This window comes from Grus americana, chromosome 2 (assembly GCF_028858705.1).
Source record: "Grus americana isolate bGruAme1 chromosome 2, bGruAme1.mat, whole genome shotgun sequence".
Taxonomy (NCBI): domain Eukaryota; kingdom Metazoa; phylum Chordata; class Aves; order Gruiformes; family Gruidae; genus Grus; species Grus americana.
The window spans coordinates 41823274-41843036 of NC_072853.1; the positions used below are offsets into that span (position 1 = coordinate 41823274).

At 42.7% G+C, this 19763-nt stretch overlaps 1 protein-coding gene across 9 annotated transcripts in view; it reads right to left on the reverse strand.

Moving 5' to 3' along the window:
- Window positions 1-19763, reverse strand: part of FAM110B (family with sequence similarity 110 member B) — a 116194-nt gene that overhangs the window by 34665 nt on the left and 61766 nt on the right. The window contains exon 1 of one of the 9 annotated variants that reach the window (XM_054817779.1): window positions 19600-19624. The exons of the other annotated variants lie outside the window; for them this stretch is intronic. The gene's annotated coding sequence lies outside the window, so the exon portion shown is untranslated. Of the gene's footprint in view, window positions 1-19599; window positions 19625-19763 lie in introns of those variants that run through there. 9 annotated transcript variants of the gene reach the window in all.

Here is a 19763-nt window from a genome sequence, read left to right on the forward strand (position 1 = left end):
CTATAGGATATCCAACATAGCCATGAAATTTTGTGACACTTTTCAATTTTTCCTCTGTGAGGCAAATCAAACCTCCTTTCCCCCAAAAAACCTCTTTCAAGGCCTTTTCTGGATCTGCTCCAGGGGAAGGGAGAAGTGCAGATGAGCTAAAACAAGTAACCCAACTTATTAAATCCACTGCAAGACTAGATGCATATGGAAATGACATCTCCTATTCCCAGGCAGATAGACTGGATATGTCAGCGTGTTTTTGCCATCTCTGATATCAAAATAGGCGTGAGCAAAACCCGGTATAAACTCTTGCAAGCCCCTGCAGGAATGCTACTGTTTTCCTCTGGACTGTTCAACCAGCACAACCACCCCAAAACTTCTCATTATCATAGAAAAAAGGGGTGAGGGGGAAAATCCACCCCAAACCCTCACTTCTGTTGTGTTCAGAACCCCTACCAAAACAACCAAAACGATTTTTCTTATTGGTTAAGACAGACCTTACACAAAAACTATTCCCGGGTCATCACTGCTGACCCAGGGTTTGTCCCTGGTCCAAGAGGGAATGACAGGATCCCTTCCCTGGGGTACTGGTGCCATCCATCACTGGGGGTCAGGAAAGAAGAATTCAGGAGCATTTTGTGGCCTGGAAGTAAACCGAAACGTATCTGCTTTTAACAGCGAAACAAGGCATGCTTCTACAAGCTGCATCTTACTATTCCTCAGGAAAACCTCCCCGGCTTTTTCTATTCTGTATTTTTCTGAGAGCAGGCATCACGATCGGCATGTGCGGGGGCTGTTGCCAAGTGCTCCTAAAACTTGCACTCCTACACCTCGTGCGTGCGTGCCCATGCTCACGCACGCGCAACAAACAGCGGCAGCCGTGACCTGGAGGAAGCGCCGAGCACAGTCGGCCACCCGCTGAATCAATTTATGCAGACTGGAAAGATGCTCTCCATCATCGGTGAGGGCAGCAGCAAAACACACAATGAAAAAGAAGCTCTTTCAAAAAAAAAAAAAAAAAAGGAAATGTTTTGCCTTCAGGCAGCTCTTGGTTTCTCCTCCCACCCAAAAAAGCTAATGTGTTGCTTTTGTAACCCATTATTATCATCCATGTACACAAAAATAGGGATTTCATGCCTGTTCTAGAAAGGGAACAACTTGAACTGCCGAAACACACCCCAGCGTATGACCAAGATGCAAGTTCCTGTGCTTCGGTCAAGCTTCTCAAGTACGACTTCTTTTCTTTTGCCTTCTCTAGTTCCTTCCATTTTATTCCAGATTTCTGACGTCCAAATTCCAGTAGATTAAACAGAGATCTCGCCCCTCAATAAGAGCACTTCTCAGCCTGCAGCTGCAGCAGACAGACAGGCTGCAGCCCGAGGATGCTGGATCAGCCACGGAGTACGGAGCATTTCAAATTTAGGTCACCCGTGCCACCCCAATCCCAGGGAACAGCGACAGCATGCTTTTCCACACTTGGCTGTTTTCCTGCTGATCCGCGTCTCGAATGAGACAACAGTCCCGATGCAATTTGAAGAACATAGTCAGTGCAGAAGATACTTAATGCTGAAGATGTCAGGAAAGGGGAAGAAGAATTAACTTTCCCAAAGTTTGCTGCCGGAGGCTGAAGGCACAAACACTAACCCTGCACGAGTGTGCATCCTAGTGCCGGGTCCACTGCCTGCACGACCAGGACACAACACGGGCACCGACGGCAGGCAGAAATTGTCCCCATGTGAGGAAAAGCGGAGCTGAGCCAGCAGCACACACGATAAGAGTTATCTCCGCCGGAGGCTGCTCGCTGCCACACCGGCACCTCGGCTCAGCGCTGACAAACGCCAGGAGAGCCGGTGCAGAGGCCGGACCTCGCTAATGATAAACGTGACGCTTCGGCTGCCAAACCAGCAGCCTACCCCCATTTTGGCAAATGGGCCAACCCAGCCACATTCGAGAGAATAAAATTCCTTGAGGAAGTAACTGCTCGCTGCAGGAAGGTGAGAAATGTAGTCAGGTGTCATGGGGGAAAACCCTGACCCTCTTCCCTGAGGGCTCTGCTATTCCCCAGAGGGCTGGAGGGGGAGCAATCCCCAGCACCCAGCCTCCCGCTGCGGCCAAAGAAGCCGTCCCAGAGTGGTGTGGCAGGGCAAGCTCCGACGGCTCCGCTGCACCCACACCTACTCAAACAGCTTTCTAGTCGTTGGATTCAGTGTTTGGTGCTTTTTCCCCTGTAGTTCTTTAAAATACAAAAAAAAAAATTATATACTCAGCACAACACAGCAACTAGCATGTTTTTACAGAAGAACGGTTCCTACATGATTGCGGTGTTCAACTACACATGAATCCAGAGGGGGAAAGCTTAATGGATAGCCATACGAGGTAATTTAGCTCGCCCCATAATTCTTCTCCTACTGGTTCAAAGCTGCGTCGCTTCCCCCAGGCACCCCTGAGCACAGGCGGTGTGGGCAATCCAAGGGAAAATGACTTGCAAGGATTTTTGCCCACTGGCTGTAGGCTTAGCCAAAGATTAACAGAGAGATCACTAGAGAAACTACACCTACTGAATATTCACTAGCAACTAAAGCAGCCAAGCTTGTCATCAGGCATTGCAAATGATTCACAAGAGAAAAACAAATTTGGTTGGGTCACAGTATGAAAAGAAACTTTATTTTAAGGAGTTCTGGATAAATCCACAGATTAATAGATGTTTTAACCAGAGGATGACTTTCAAGTTTAGACAAAATAGTAAGGACACGTACCAGAAAAGAACCAACTTCAGGGGGAAAAAAAAACCAAAACACTTTATGTAAATGGAGATAGGTTACATGAAAGAGTTGAGAATGAAATTATAAATGGAAGAAAACCCAGTACCATCTCCATATCATGACAACAGAAACCAGACCTGTCATAATAAGTAGAATTCATATCATCTAATCTAGTTAATAGAGTTTTAGAGAAACAGCTATGTTCATTCATGGGATACAATTTTTTTTCCTCTGATGAGAGATTTGCAGGAGAATCAGTGCGACAGGCACTGTCTTATTATAACTTTCACACATATAAAAGGTTAATAAGCAATTAGGAATTACAGTTGTTAGGAAAAAGAGCTGATCCCTTCTCCAGTCCATTACCCTGCCAATTGAAGATTATTCTCTACCATCTCTTAGCTAATGAATTGCTAGATCTAGGACTAGAGACCACCAGTGCTAGAGCTTCTTCCTAACTTCTGTAGATCATTCCGTACTTATGCACCTACAAAATGAATATTAAAGAAATTTTGTTTATATTTTTGTCTGTTAATCCCTGATTCTTGTTACAGTCACCTATGTTGAACATCTCTCTTGTACTTCAATTTTATTTCTTGTATTTTTGCTTTTCTTTCCTGATAGCCTTCCAATATCATTGATTTCCTCCAAGGGATAAAGCATCTGCAGCTGACTGCCCATTCAAGGTGTTCACACAAGAGAAACGCAGAGCTTGTTGCAATGCCAACCAGCACCAACAGGGATCCTCCACCAATGTCCGTGGGGTCAGGATCAGGCCTTCAGAGCCACTGCTCCCCCCTGCCAGATGCTCAGTTGGGCATCTTTATACAGCCAATAGCTGTAATATCCCCCCCGCATTGTATTTCAGACCCTTGCTGGTATTATTCCCAATTTTTTTCCAGCATTACCCTTTCTGAAGGCTCTCCATTACTTGCAATAGTTTTATTTGGGATTATCTTTTGTAAAGGTAATTACAGTTTTGCATTTTGTTTTATGTTCCTGACCTATTTAGATTCTTTTGAACTTTAAATATTTGTCCAGACTTGTATTTTCACCCTTTCCTAATTTGAATGTGGTTCGTACAGCATCTGAATTCCCTCCACGTCATCACTTCAGTTTAGAAAGGACAAAACTAAAGTATTTTGGAAAGGCAAGGCAGGAGAAAGCTTTTGAAGAAAGATGCAACAGTTAAATCCTGTTTTATCACACCACACATTAGATTAAGTCAAAATTTTTTCAGCAAAAGTGAAGTCCTAAAATACTGGCATAAAATATAACCTATTTTGAAGAAAAAAGCCCCAACAACCCAGAATTAAAGTTATATAAGCTTAGACTGACTTTAATAAAGCAATGTGAAGCAGCAGTCTGAGGAGAAACAACAAGAGAAAACATCAGTAAGAGACCCATGGATCAGAGATTATATTGCCATATTCGAGAAAAATAGATACTTCAAGAGATGTCAACCTACTGGGAATATTAAATAACATGGCTGCTTAAAACGTAGTAAGTAGTAGAAAATAATTCTTTATTGAGTTACAGTTAGGTTATCTTTAGCACCTGAGGAGTTATTTTTTTATTTGTAAGAACAACAGGGCCTCTGCACGCAATATGCAGGAACCTGGGGAAGAAAGAAACAATTTGCACTGAAGACTTGAGTTTGGATATAAAAGACACTTTCCAACAATTTTTCCACAGTAAATAATGATACAAGACAAAGGTGATGTAGACACCATATGGTATGTTAACTCCAGTCCTGACAACAGCTCTGTTCTCTGCCTATTCCTTCGCTAGACTGCGAGAAAACACGCAACTCGTGTCACCGACACCAACAGCAAATCCCAGCCTCATCAGGCATGGCAAATATTAATGTGTAGGTAAATAAGAGCCTGGGACACTGGGAACAAAAATTGTGAATGAGCAGCCCTGCAAGCCGTCTCTCTCCTGATGAGGAGCATCACTGGGTAGATTAAGTATCACAGTAACTTCCTCTTAGGTGTTCAGGAAAGCTAGGATAAAGCAGACATAAATACACCCTGGAGTAAGGAGGATGCATGCTGCCTTTGCAGAAAAACATACAACAAAAAAATTATCCAAATAACACTCTTGGAAAAGGAGCCTGGGTCACTCTTCTATAAATCCAACCAATCTGTACTGCACCAGCGCATAAAACCAAAGCTTAAGCGCCCAAGAGGGGCCGTGGGTAAGAGCACCCCACCTTTGCGGGAAAGGACAGCCCCAACACCCCACTGGTGACACACCTAGGTGAAGGGATGGGGAGAGGACAGGACCGAGCTGCCCGTACCAGCAGTTCACAAACCGGCCCACCAAAGAGCCTGCGGCGAGAGGTCTGCAGGGGCTATGAGCGGGCATTTGGATTTGGGGTGTGGAAAGAAAGAAACCAGCCCCTGCTGTCACATTCTGCACTGCAGCATGGCAGCGGGTGGTTGCTTCTGTCAGAGGCAGGTCTCAGCTTTTTCTTTATGCATTAGTTGTCTCAGCTGGCAGGCAGGCAGATACTGCACTTAAAGAAAAAAACACCACCACAAAAACAAAAGAAAAAAGGAAAAAAAATCCCCAAACCCCCTCTGAAATCAATTAGACTAGGGTACCTGCTCCCACCATCACTCTAATGCTATTTCAGGCTCAGAAAACCTTGAGATACTGGTCTTCTAGCAACCACAGATGAGAAAAGCCTCTCAGACCTCCAGAAATACAATTAGTAGCAAAGGGAGGTGGAACTGGGAAAACTAAACAAGGTGCTCAGGTAGGACACAAGTTCTTCAACTAAAATCTATTCTGACAATAGTGATTTAAATAGGTAAAACCAGATAGACAGTAATCACTATTTTTTTTTTATCTGCAGATAAAGCCAAAATGCCATTGCTGCTGTTGCTGAGTAATAAGGAAACACAGCTGGGATGGCACACTGCAGGGAAGGGGGAGCACAGCCAAGCTGGAAAACACCACAGCTGTGGTCCCAGCAGCTGAGGCTCACTCTCACCACCCAGCACAGAAACTCAGCCAGACATGGTTGTTCCTTCACCCCACCTTGCCACTGTAAAGGGGAGACGAGGCTGGGCTCCTACCTGCTCCGTCCCCACCACGGCACCACCTCCAGCACCAAAGTGCCCCACGGGTGTGCATCCCAACCTCCAAGATCTGGTCTGGACCCCATCCCGGCCTGAGACTGGCTTCCTTAGGTATCATCCTAGCACTGACTGGTACCTCTCTGACCTAAAAATAGGCCATTTTGGCCCACCAGCACATCACCATGGCAGTGGACATCAAGTGGCTGGGCAGGGTCAGGCTGCCAAGAGGCAAGGCACGGTGAGGAGGATGGGTCGCTGCAGGCACCCTCTGCACTTGAATAAGGCTTCAGGGAGACGTATTCCAGTGGGAACGTGGCCTTGCCCACCCCCTGCATGGCAGTGAGACCTTTCTCTCTCCTCCAAAACATCCCTTGGGTTACAGGGGTGCAGCAAAATCAGGATAAAGAACTGGTCCAGGATAAAAATAATGTCCTCCCACCAAAAGGCAGGGGGAGGACAAGAAAAAGAAGCATAATTTATAACCTGGCTCAATTCTGGGTGCATTTAATTATGTGAAACGTGAATGCTCTCCTGTAGGTTCGTTAACTTTAAGATATTTAAACAAAAATTTAACTGTTCTATTTAATATAAGTATCTGCATCCGACATACCCTGCTCACCATGCTGGCAGCTCCTTATAAATCCATACCTGCACAGCATTAATGCTTATGGGAGAGCTTGAAATCCTGGCACAAACACAGCATCGTGTTGTTTTGGTTTGGATTTCCCCCCGCCCCTCGACCTGCAGAGGAGCACTACACACAGGCACACTCGCTGCGTGCTCAGATGAGAAGACAGAGCAGCCTTCAGACACAGGCTGCAGTTATTCTGCTTCAGAGTGAACGCTCACTAAGGCTGGTAGGGTAGATGAAACGTACCCGTACACAGATACGTGAGGACATGACTGCTTCAGCTGCATTCTGCTCACAGGTTTAAGAGTAATCCTCATGACCAGAAAACCTAGGAATGCCATTTTTTCTTTTTTTAATAAAAGCTCAGACTCTAGAAGAGCCTAGATTTTGGCCAAGCTGGTGTTGCAATCTATTTCCAGATCTGTCAATAGAGTGCCACTTAAAGAATAAGATTCAAACCTACCTCTGCCCCCAAAAAAAGATTTAGGAAATTATCATGAAACAAGAAGCATACCAAGTCACTACAAAGCAGATTTGGTTAAATATACTTCTGCAAAGGAGGTTACTGTTCAGTCAACTCTGTTTTAACTGTATTTCTCGATATTCCAATCATCTTGTCACTTCTTTTCTGGTAAAAATCTTCTTTAGTAAGACTGCAGAATCAATTCAACTGAGATCTAATAAATACTGCTTATTTCCCGTGCTAAGATTGGCTTTAACATAACTGAATTAGGTAAAGAAGTGACAAATCCAGTTGCGTGCACATATATTGATATGCAACAGAAAAGCATGAAACGTTGCCAAAAGTCACCCATGATGAGATCTGGTTGAAAAAGGTCATAAGTTACCACACGCCTTGCTAGTCCCACACAACCACAGCTCTCACCAACCTCAGCAAGAAACAAGGGCTCACAGCAGCCTTAGAGGGTGTTATGAGAACAGATTCAAGGTGTTGAGCTGACAAAATACTCCACTGTATAGGAAGTTACCCATGACAGGGAGTGACTTTGTTGTGTGTTTTTGGGTTTGGTTTTTTGTTTTGTTTTGTTTTTTTTTACAGTAAGATAATGGAAGTGACAGATGTAATAAGAAACAGAAATACATCTTGGAAATAGGCATTTGCATTCCCAGTGAATATTAGCAAGTCATCTTTCCTACCACAGGCATTTTTAATCTTTTTTTCTTTATTACTTAAGAGTAAGTATAATACTAGTTATGTAGCACTTCAATAGGACTTTTGAATCACTAGCTTTTTTTTTTTTTCCAAATATGCAGAAAAAAATGGTAGTAAAACTCCCCAATATAAGTGCAGCTGATATAAATCAATACTGTTGAAAAAACCCAGCCCCTGTCATTACATGCACATAAGGTGATACAGAACCTGTTAATATTCAGGACTTGGAGTGTGATATACAGTCCATATATTTGGAGCAGGAAGCACATATCCCTAATAACAGCCCCCTGTATCCAAGGGGTTAACCAGTTGCACCTACCATGGCTTTCACAATGGAATCCCAAAGGTCCAAGAAAACAAATTAATAAGAAAAACAGTGTAACCATTAGGATAAATGATTTTTTTTTCTGGTCACATTTTTTATAGAACCATAGAACGGTTTGGGTTGGAAGAGACCTCAAAGATCATCTAGTTCCAACCCCCCTGCTGCGGGCAGGGACAATATTATACTATAAATCTTATACTATAAACAATGTGAATCCTAATAGAAATTGGGGGGGGGGGGGGGGCAGTCCACATGTATCTACAGGGCTCATCCTAACCATTTAACAGTTACTTTGACAATAAGTCTTTTCATGTTTTGGTATACTAGTGTAATGTTAGTGTTCTCAAAACTAGCCTGAAGGGTTTCTAAATTAGTAAGTCAATGTTACCATGGTAACATAATGTACTACCAAAATGGACCACTTTTTATACATCCACTATAATCAAGTTAGTGACCAAACAAGTTATAAAAATTCTTGCTTTTTCCGTTTTAGGGGTTTGGGTTTTTGTTGGGTTTTTTTGTGTGGAGTTTGTTGGTTTTTTAAGAAATTATTATTAAGATACACATAGAATTTGTTTTGTATTTCATGCAGGAATAGATCCTGTATAAACAGAGAAAGAATCACCACCACCAGAGACAAAAAAAAAAAAAGCAGTTTCAGGACTTGCCGTTAGGACACTAAGCGTGTCTGTAGTTCCCATTCCCAGACATAGGAAGTTTTAACACCCCATCTCTGGTTTTACTTTTGCAGACTACTCACAAGCAGAAGACACTCTTTCCTTGTCACAATACTATTTAAAACACAGTGACACCTCATTCCTAGAGCTTCTTACACACCAGGATACTGCCCACCATGCTGCCTCAGATACCCCGGGGCCCGTTAAATGGCACTAGATGCCCTAAAAGTCAACCTGCCATCCTTGATCAGACAATCTTCAAACTGAGAATATTCAAGTTAAAAATGTTATCATATAAAGTTCAATGTTCAAAAGACATCATCTTCACGGTCATCACATCCACACAGACACAGTATCTGTCCTACATTCACACAAATTTGATAAAAATATGACCTTCTTTAGATCTAAAAAAAAAAAAATCATCAACATAAGAATTAATGTTCTCAGCACAGCCAACCCTCACCAACCAGCCACACCATGCAGCGCCTTCATACCGGGGCTACCACAGGATCCCATGAGGACAGGGAGCCCTCTCCATCCTAGTAAGTTTTCACACAATGGTCTTTACTCAAACAGCATCAAGTATTTGAATTAAAATCTTGAAGACTTGTATTTGGATATTTTCTATTAAAAGATAGCACCTCATTGTGTATATATATATTTATTTTTTTGTCATAAGCCTGCTGTAACAACCTCCTTGGGGTATTCCTGTGGTCTTACCATTCATAAAAATCTTTGGAAAAAACCACTGAAATTATATGAACTTTTTCTGATTCTTGCTGTATTGAAATAAAAGACAAAAAGTCATTGGTTTATGGTTGTGTCAATAAAAGCTAGATGTATCAGCTTATAATATCACTTGCCAATAGCAGTAACTATCTAAGTTTATCACCGAGTTCAATGATTTGTGAAATTAAAGGGGGGTTTATTATAAAAATTAATAGGAATTTTTACTTGCTTTTATTAGTGGGAGAATATGTCAAATATTCAACTACTCTATTTTTGACCTGGCTGGTTAGTTTTTATTCTTTTAGTTGATGCTATCATTTATAGTTGGGAGGTAATGTCAAAGCATTTTCAATTAATTTGATGAAACAACTGGCTATAATTAATATTCCTTTCAGAAAGCTGGAGGGAAAGGAGGAAATAGCATCCAAAGACTCTATGTAAATCCCTCCAAAAAGACTTACAAGAGCACAAGATGGCTCTTCACCTTCCTTTGCCACACGAAGCAGCAGTGAGCGAGCCAGGAACCTGGGATCCCTGTTCCCCTCCACCCCAGGCTTTCCAAAAATCACATCCGGAAGATATAAAGGAGAAGCTGCTCTCCTGTTCAAAGGATCTTCCACCTGGGAAAATACATCAGTCAAAATATACTCTCTATATGTGTATACACTATGTGTGTGTGTATATGGCACTACAGTTTAACTCGCGTGATTTCCAGTGTGGATGCACTTATTTAGGTATGAGTGACTTGCTGCTGTATGGGGGGAGTTCGAGAGAAGAGTACATGATATTCTTTTCCAAAAAAAGACCTATGCGTAAATGGGCCACTAAAGTAGAATTACACATAAAGCTCAAATCTAGCATTGACCAGAGTGCTTGACTTCCTAACTTTAAATGTCTGGTTTAGCATAGCTGTATGGTCTGCAATACACTGCAATGATTTGTGTGCGTGTGCGGCTTTCTCTCCTGCTTAAAAAAAAAAAAGTGGCTCTGGGATTTTCACATACAGCACTGAAGCATTGAACACATAAAAAAGCCCTGTACCTGTGTCGTGGTTTAGCCCCAGCCGGCAGCCGAGCACCACGCAGCCACTCACTCACTCCCCCCCCCCGCAGTGGGATGGGGAGGAGAATGGGAAGGAAAAGGCAAGACCTGGTGGGTTGGTATAAGGACAGTTTACTGGGATAGCAAAGGGAGAAGGGAAGACAAAACAGAACAAAACAAAACAGTACTTTAACAGAGTACTTTAACGAAACTGGTAATACACAATGCAGTTTCTCACCCAAGGACCGTACAACTCAGACCGCACGCTCAGACCTGTCCCGAAACCGGACTGTCCCCAAGCCACGCGTCCTGGAGCTGCTACTCCCCTCCCCGGCTAGCCCCCCTTTTATGCTGAGCATGATGTCATATGGTATGGAATACCCTCTTTGGCTAGTTTGGGTCACCTGTCCTGTCTATGTCCCCTCCCAACTCCTTGTGCACCCCCAGCCGTGCCACTGGCAGGGCAGTGCAAGAAGCAGAAAAGGCCTTGGCTCTGTGTAAACACTGCTCAACAACAGGTCCACATAACAAAAACATCTCTATATTATCAAGGCTGTTTCCAGCACAAATCCAAAACATAGCCCCATACTAGCTACTGTGAAGAAAATGAACCCTCTCAGCTGAAACCAGGACAACCTGCAAGTGCTGAAAATGTCACATGAAAACCATAAGTTCAAAGGCATTAGCAAATGCACGTTCCCCTATTATGTTACAAAACATGCAGTGTGAAAAATCCTTTAGGATAATCTTCTCTGAATCATTAATTCTCTGCCATTTACATGAGAAAAGAAACACCAGATCATTTTATGTAGATTGTGACAAAAATCACAGCCTGGGGTACTTCTCACTAAATTTTGAGGTCTCGCAACTGGGTCTTTTCCGGGTTGTTCTGAGGACAGATCCTTCCTTTAGGATTATCCTATTTATATCATTAGGTAAAATAATCCCTGCAACACTCCGAAAGTCCCAACAGCTGCATCTTAATTGGAAAAAAAACCTGATAATGACAAGGAATCAACAATTGTTCCTGCAAACTAGTGGCTCTGGATCATCAAACCCCATACAGCTGCCTTTCTGCCAAACAATACAGGAGTTGTAAAACTAAGGCGCTTGAAAATAAATCAAACACCAAAACTAAACTACTGCCAATGAGGACATCGTATTTTAATGATAAAAATACACAAAGCACCAGGCAATTTCAAGCTGCACTAATTTGAACATAATCCTCACATGTAAGTCATTATTTATGGGAAATAAAAACTTGAAATACCAACAGTAGAATTTATATCTTAATAGCTAGCATGCCGACCGCTAAGATGGTTCACACACCTGGCTGTTTTTATACTATGTGAAACGCTGGGCTGGTGCAAAAATTAAAGCTATTTCCATTGATGCCCACGCCGAGAGTGCACTCGTCCTCCGAGGTGAAGGGCACCGGTGGGGCAGCAGCAGCACTGCTCTTATTTTATGTCTCTCTGTTGCACATCTTATAATACTAGAGTTTTGCTGGAGAATTTCATTCCTTGTCAGAGGAATCTTTAAAATACAGTGTCTTCTCTTGTCAAGGGTAATATTTATGCGCATGAAAAAAAAAAATTGCTGTGACAGTGTAAAAGAGTTGCAAATTTGCGAGGGGAGCGTAGCGCGAGTCCGGGCGCTTCTCCATCACCTTGGCAGTGACGCGTGGAAGGACAGCGGCTGCTGGGCAGGCACCATGCCACCCCACCGTGCTCCTCTCTCCCCCTCTCCCCTCCCTGCTGCAAGGACAGTCCCAGGGTAAGGAATAAAAATACCATTTTGAAGCGTTTTGCAGTTGCTTAGCAACTGCTACAAAACCCCAAGAGATTTCAGTCAATGAACTGGCACATACACCTCCAAACATGTCGATGGTGGCACGAGGAGCGTCACAGCACTGTTAGACATCTCAGTCCTGGGATGCCCCCTGCCTCAACGCCAGCCTGTGCCTCCTCGCTTTCCAAACCTGCTTCCAGCCTCTGCTTATCCATCCCGAAACTCCCAGAACCACAGAGACGCACAGCAAAGCGCCTGTGTGCTGCTAACGAGATTATTTTTAACTGTGAAGAGGCCGGCTACGCCCTTCCCTTGGTTAGTGCACACCTACAAACCACGACTGCTTTAAAAAGCAATTGAGATCGAAAAGTTACCCCTGAACTAGCCCTCCGGTGGGAAAGACCAGGTTTCTTCCCAAGCCATGCAATGTATAGGCAGTGACCATCACTCACAACTCCTCTGACTGTTACCAGTTTCAGTAGGAAGCAATGACCAAATTGCATAAACCTTTTGGCCTCCGTGACCACACACCATTGTCACACCAAGTGTTTTCAGATTTTCAAACCTGATACATATATACACACGTATGCACACATTTTGATGGGGAACAAAGATTCTTGCACCATTCTCCTGTAAACTGCCACTAGGACCATGTAATTTATATAAGCCTGAAGAGATGATACAAGGAAGCTATGCTTGAAAAATATCCTTTCTGCTTTACAGATGCTTCACTCCACAGAAGAGTACATATTGGGGGGGGAACCCACACCATACCACAGTGCAACAAGTTTTAAGTTATCAGTATAGAATATTATGCTAAGGAAAAGTAAACATCTCTATGCTGGAAATTAAACCATTTCTAACCACTGCAGTAGTTAGGTTCAGAAACAGCTTTCCAAGAGCAGCGGCATGACCAAGAAACTGCAGCCACATCTGAGCCATCTATCCCATCCCTTCCATAGCCAGCAGAGGAGAAGGACCACCTCCGCCATCCGAGCCGGTCGGAGAAGCCATACCCACACCTGCCCGTTTCTCTCCACCGGTGGTACAGGGCACCAGGCTCGGTGTAGCCCAGCCATGGGATGCCACCCCCGGGGGCTGCAGGGGCAGCCAAGGGACCGCTCCCTGCCCCAGCTTCCCGCTTGCACCGACACCGCAGCGAAGGGAAATGGCCAGAGCTGGGAACCTGCCCGGCACTGGTGGGTTTGTGTGTTTTGTGTGACCCTTCCAGTAATTGCACGCTTCTCTCACATTACCTTTACAACAAAATAAATTTTAAAAACCTGCTGCCCCCACAGTAAGCCCAGAAGAAATATATCCACCATATTTCTAACAGAAACATAGCAGAGTTGCATTTGAATTTCAAGGTGCATCTTGTTTCCTGCGCTTCCTTCAACCCTTAAAAGGAAGAATACCTTAACTTTAGTCTTCTCCCTCCTTCCTTAAATTAGTACTTTTTTCAAAACAAGTTTTCTGTTCCATGTTATCACCAGTGAGTTTAATTTATGACAGTGCTGTGGTACCAAGTAGACTTCTGTGATGGTGTTTCACAAACATCTCACTTGGCACATCCAAGGGACCCACTACCTTCTTTATCGTAATTCTTAGTATACTGAAAAGCAGTAATACAAATTCTTAAGAAAGCTATTTAAGAAAGATAGTGTTTGCAGATGTCTTCTAAATATCTAATAGCTGTTAATGTTCAGAAGTTTCTGAGTTATCACTGTCCCAATGATTTTAATAGCAATGCACTCCCAAGTGTTTTTATGCGAGCACTGGAAATATAAAGCCCTCAATAAATAAGTTTCATGTTGTTCGGTTTTTTTGGTTATTTTCTTGTTTTTTAATGAAGTGACCACACAGTAGCATTGCCAGCTGCCTTCACTGGGAGCTAGTGAATGTAGCACAGTTCTGAATAAGCTGGCAAACAAAAGTGGACTTAAGACTTTCAGGCATCTGTCAAAAAACCCCACCACCAAACCTGAAAAGACAACAATGAAACCCCCTTGGGCTTTCCAGAGTGCCATTAAACAGGGTCACTTAATTAATACTTGGAACCACAGTGTGGGTTGGACCCATGTCACTCCTACTTCGTACATGAAGAAAAACACTTGGTCAGCGAAGAGAAGCGCAGTAATGATTGCAATTCCTGGCTCCTGAAGGAAGGCTGCTTCCCCTCTGCGAGGGCACAACGCAATGCTTCAAGTCTTCCAAAACGACACAGCTACCTTTGCTCCCACAGCCACCACACCTGCACAAATTACTTTGTGCAGCTCCAGAAAATACATACCGAGTTTGTTTAGGATCTTCAATACCAAATAGCACCATAACAAATTGTCCTTCATTTCATTATTCTTTAAGCTTTCCTTTATCTTGCATTAACGTTATTCTTTATCTTCCTTCCCAGGACAACTTGCTTTTTTAACTGATAATAATTCTCATCGCATGCAAATCCACTCATCTAGAAATACCACTGGATTAGACTTGTTCTCTGTAATCAGCAAAGACACCTCAGCAAGTTTCTGTTGCGTTACAAGCTTTTGCCCACCATCTGCACAGTGAAGTCTTCCCAGCAGATACGATTCTCCAGATGCGCTGTTACAAGTACAAATGCAGGTCCTTCTGAAAAGGCCTTTTTCTAGGTCTGAAATGAAAAGTTACTGATACTCATTTTGCAAGATTGCCTAGTGATACAAGGTAAATTAAAAGACTTCCATAACACAGTGGAGCACACTGAATTGATTTAACAGTATTAGTTCTTCCCAGGTGGCAAGGATGTAAAACAAAGCAAAAAGATAACTGTTTGAAAGCATAATGACAAGTTGACTTAGGATGGCATTATGGAGACAGGAAACCAACATCTTGATAATAAATGAGATGATAAATAATGCTAGGATATCTTGCCAAGAGTGTCGGTACTGGTACAACGGAGAAGGAACCAACAAAAAGATGTAAAGAGAGATGATATGATCAAAGCCACAGGCTTGGGAAATGTTCTTTCAAGCAAGACTCAGAATTGATATAAGTGGGACAAGGCTGCTTTCATCCAGGCTAGAAAAGTGACAGCGCAGTACTTCAGTAGTAAGATGAGACACACGGATGGACGATTTCACAGCGCGGGCAGATAGGGAAGGCTGCATCTTAGACATGCTACACTGGGAAAATCAAGATACAGGCTTCCCCTTTTTGTGAGGGCCTTGGGAGAAATAAAGCAGGGGTAGGAAAGACTGTCAGCTTTTATTCCACTGATATTGTATTTGATGACTGCTTTTTTTTATGCGTCCATTTTTCATTATTGTTTTAGAAGATTAACAGCTTTAAGGCAGGAAGAGAAAGAGATTGTCTGGTTTAAGTGGATTGCAGAGTTTTTACCTTAAGGAGAAATTATGAAACTGGTATAAGTGCTACTTTGTCTAGAAAGATCATCATAAAGGTTCCTTAAGACATAAGGCTCTCAGGAGGCTAACCTAATAGCAATTGCACTACCTGCACAAGAAAGTGACCTTTATTGATAAGAAATATTGGGACACTTCAGGGGTTTAAAAGACCATGAAAGCAAATTCAAGATTCCAGCTGAGCGGAGGACAATTTAGAACTGAGACTAATGTTAACCCTGGTTTTACGTACTTAATTATACAGACAAAAATCACATCTATAAAGAAAAGTTGTAATCTAACCATATCAGAGGCAAATCAAGCATTCAAAACTTATGCAAACTATTTAAGGACTTACTTTCAAGTGAGAATACGGTTAAAGTAGTACAAATCACCTCAGGTGACAGCTCATGTGAAATAGGGATGTTAAGGAATCACAGAATTGTTTAGGTTGGAAAAGACCTTTAAGATCGAGTCCAACCGTTAACCTAGCATTGCCAAGACCACCACTAAACCATGTCCCTAAGCACCACATCTACACGTCTTTTCAATACCTCCAGGGATGGTGACTCAACCACTTCCCTGGGCAGCCTGTTCCAGTGCTTGACAACCCTTCTGGTGAAGAAATTTTTCCTAATATCCAGTCTAGACCTCCCTTGGTGCAACTTGAGGCCATTTCCTCTTGTCCTAACTCAAATCCCCCTGGACTTCAAAACTATGCTAAAATCATGCTAGATACAACAGAGCCTGAAACAGAATTACACCTAGAATGGTTTTACTCTTTGAGAGGGAAAATCAATTATTTTTTTGAGGCTGTATCAGTTCTGCATTCGTAACTGGGCCATCTGACTTCTCCCACAAGTGCAAAAAATTGAACCAGTAGTAAAAATTAACCTTATCGGCTTCTTTCTCAGTATTAGTAACCTATTTTCTAACACAATAAACAACTCCATTTTGAAGACGAAATGCAAACAGGGTCCCCATAAGCATCACTGTAGCTGGGTTCCTGTCCTCTCTATAAAAACACACAGAGCTTCCAAAATTTTCCTGTAGCAGAGCAAGAGCGCTGATGCAGTGGCACAAGGTTCAGGGTCATGCTTTGGTTGGTACTTTTGGCTGAAAGAAACCAAACACTGTAATGATCTTGAGCTATTGTAACGATCTCAAGTTGTCACACCTCTCTCCCAGTGTCCTGCACGGAAGTGCCTGGTGCAGATCTGCCTTTGTGCAACTTGCAGTTGTTGTTCCAACATCACTGGACTTGGTGTTATGGGATTCTCCAACTGGCAGGTTTCAGGAAGAAACCAGCCTACAGAAGGAGCTCATCCAGTAACTTCACACTTAGTGAAAACTCCTTTCCAGCTGTGAGGAAAAGCAGGAAACTCACACCCTGGTACACGTTGCTTCCAGAGGCAGCATATTGCTAAAACCATTTTGAAGATCTGACATCAAGTCCCTAAAACTACTGAACTCTTCCTTGAGGAACGCCACGTAAATACCCCAAGCAGCCAAACAGGAACTCCTTCTGCCAATGCCATCACCTCTTCCCTGGGGAGTTTGGAAGGGCAGGACCATGCAAGAAAGTGACAACCTACCGCTCACCGCTGGCAGTGCCGAGCCTGTCTCTGACTTGCAGGGCAGCTTCATTTACAGGCACGTCCCACTTTCATTGAACAATTTCGCATCAAACATTTGCAATGTTTCCAGATATATCATGAAAAGGAAATAAAAACCAAGTTTTACACTTTAAAATATGGAACAGGACTTTTTCTTCTTGCTTCAGGTAGCTAAACAGTCCTTGAAATTGAAATTCACAGCACGTGAACATTACAGACTTGGGAAGGGGTTGGAGGACAGACAGAGGAAGGGACAGTTTAAAAACACACATGCAGGAAGGGAAAGAAGAGCAGGGAAGGGAGACTCAACCTGTCAGTACGAACCCATTCCTTCTTCATGCATGTTTGTGATATCCGACAACTTCTCCACTACTACAGGTTACCTCTAAAGTCGAAAGATAATCACATGGACAAAAGTAATCCATTCAAGTGTAAAAGGCCAAACTGCTGAAGTGAAACAAACAGGGGGGAAAAAAATGGTACAGTTCCTAAGGATTAAAGGATTTATCGGATTCATTTTTGAAAATTCAACAACACCCAAAAAAGTTCAAAACTTCCTGTAACTGGCTGTAATTGAAGCTGATGTGTTAAGCATGGAGCTAAGAAACCAATCTCTGAGAGCTTGCTTTCATCTTCAAAACAAATTTTTTTATTGTTATTTTTGCAAGTGCTTCACTGTCTTAGAAATGTCTAAGTAGTATTTCTAAGATGTTATGTCAAGACCTGTGAACAAGCAGGAAAAAGTAAATCCCACGCCAGTCCAAATACACCGTACTTGAACACAGAGCATCAGAAGAGAAAACACGGCATTGCTATGTATTTAAACAGTAAAAAATCAAAATGCTTATGCAGAAACCATTATCTTTGTTCCCAATTTCAAATAAAAAACCTCAGGCCTGCATATCCTGTCACTTGTCCTGGCCAAGATGTAAACAAAGACAATATGTCTAACCTCAAATAATATAATACTAATGATGGCGATCATTTAAATAAGGAGAAAATTGACATTAATGGGAGCTGAAAAGGAAAAAAGAAACTGTGCTAATGCTGTAAGGCAAGATTCATGGCTTTGAAGGGGCGTGAGGAAGAGCTTTGCAAGTATCCCTTTTTCTCCACAAGGTTATCCAATTCACACTACAAAGGATGCTCATGGACAGCTGCCTCCATCACTGCCCCCAAGGTCACCTCGTGCTTCATTTGTATATTCCAAAGTGACTACACATAATTTTAGTAGTCGGCCTTGTCTAGCTTCCTAGTTTTCAGCAACACTGTCAGACCTATACAGCTACTGTGGGCTGCAGAAACAGGGCTGAATACCACCAGAGCAGTAATTATGCGTATGTAGGACTCCAAAAGTATTTGCATAAATACAAAGTGCCTGTAGAGAGTTCTCAACTCAAGCCAGTTTTCCCATGTTTACTACTTCATTTGGAGCTATGGTTTTGAGAAAGGGGAGTCTAGCTGAGGGTGCACCTCCCTCTTCTTATCCAAAGCCTTTTGGTCTCCTCTTTCTCTCATGCGGATCTCCTTCTGAGTGATTTTTGCCAGCTTAAACGTAACACGGACCACAACAAAGATGTAATTATGTATAAGTAGCGCCCAAAAGAAATCATCTAAGAAAAATAAAGCTTTCTTTAAAGCAATTTTACCTTGCATTTTTTTACTATATAGATATAGGATATTATTGTGGAAGGGAAAAATATCTCAATTGCTGCATACAGCATAGAAAACCAGCGTGGCCTGTATGAAATGGCATTTGTATATTTAAGAAAAAAATATAAAAACACTCTCCTCCTCCCTTTCCCATCTCTGATATTCTACAGTTTGTCCTAGCCTCCAGGTATGTTTACACAGCAGCCAGAAATAGGTAGGTGTATATGTACCTATATATGTGCACATTCATACCTAAGGATAGGTATAAAACGTGAAGTAATTTTGGATAGCAGAACTAATACAGAAAAAGTAACTTGCCTAGAGCTGCAAGGTGCGCTTGGGTCTGCTGTTTGGAGACTTGTAGTTACAGAATCAGAGGACAGCTGAGGCTGGAAGGCACCTCTGGAGATTGTCCAGTCCAACCTGTTGCTGAAAGCAGGGCCACCTAGAGCAGGCTGCCCATGGGACCATGTTCCAGTTGGGTTTTGAATATCTCCAAGGACAAAGAGTCCACAAGGTCTCTGGGCAACCTGTGCCAGCGTTTGTCCATCCTCAGAGTAAAGAAGTGCTTTCTTATGCTTAAATGACATTTCCTGTATTTCAGTTTGTGCCCGTTGCCTCTTGTCCTGCCATGGCATACCACTGGGAAGGGCCTGGCTGCATCATCTTTACTCCTCCCCATCAGGTATTTATATACACTGATAATTCCATACTTAATTTTAGTGAGAAGCAGAAAAAAAGCAAACCTCCACGTAAGATCCTAATGCTTCCAGTACTATGTTCTGCAAAAGCCAGAAGTCAATGTAAATGGCAGATGTACGTATTTCTTGGAGATGAGGGAAGCATCAATCTAGTTTCAGCAAGCTTGCAGGGGGAAAAAAAAAATCAATGGTAATTCAAGACCAGATGG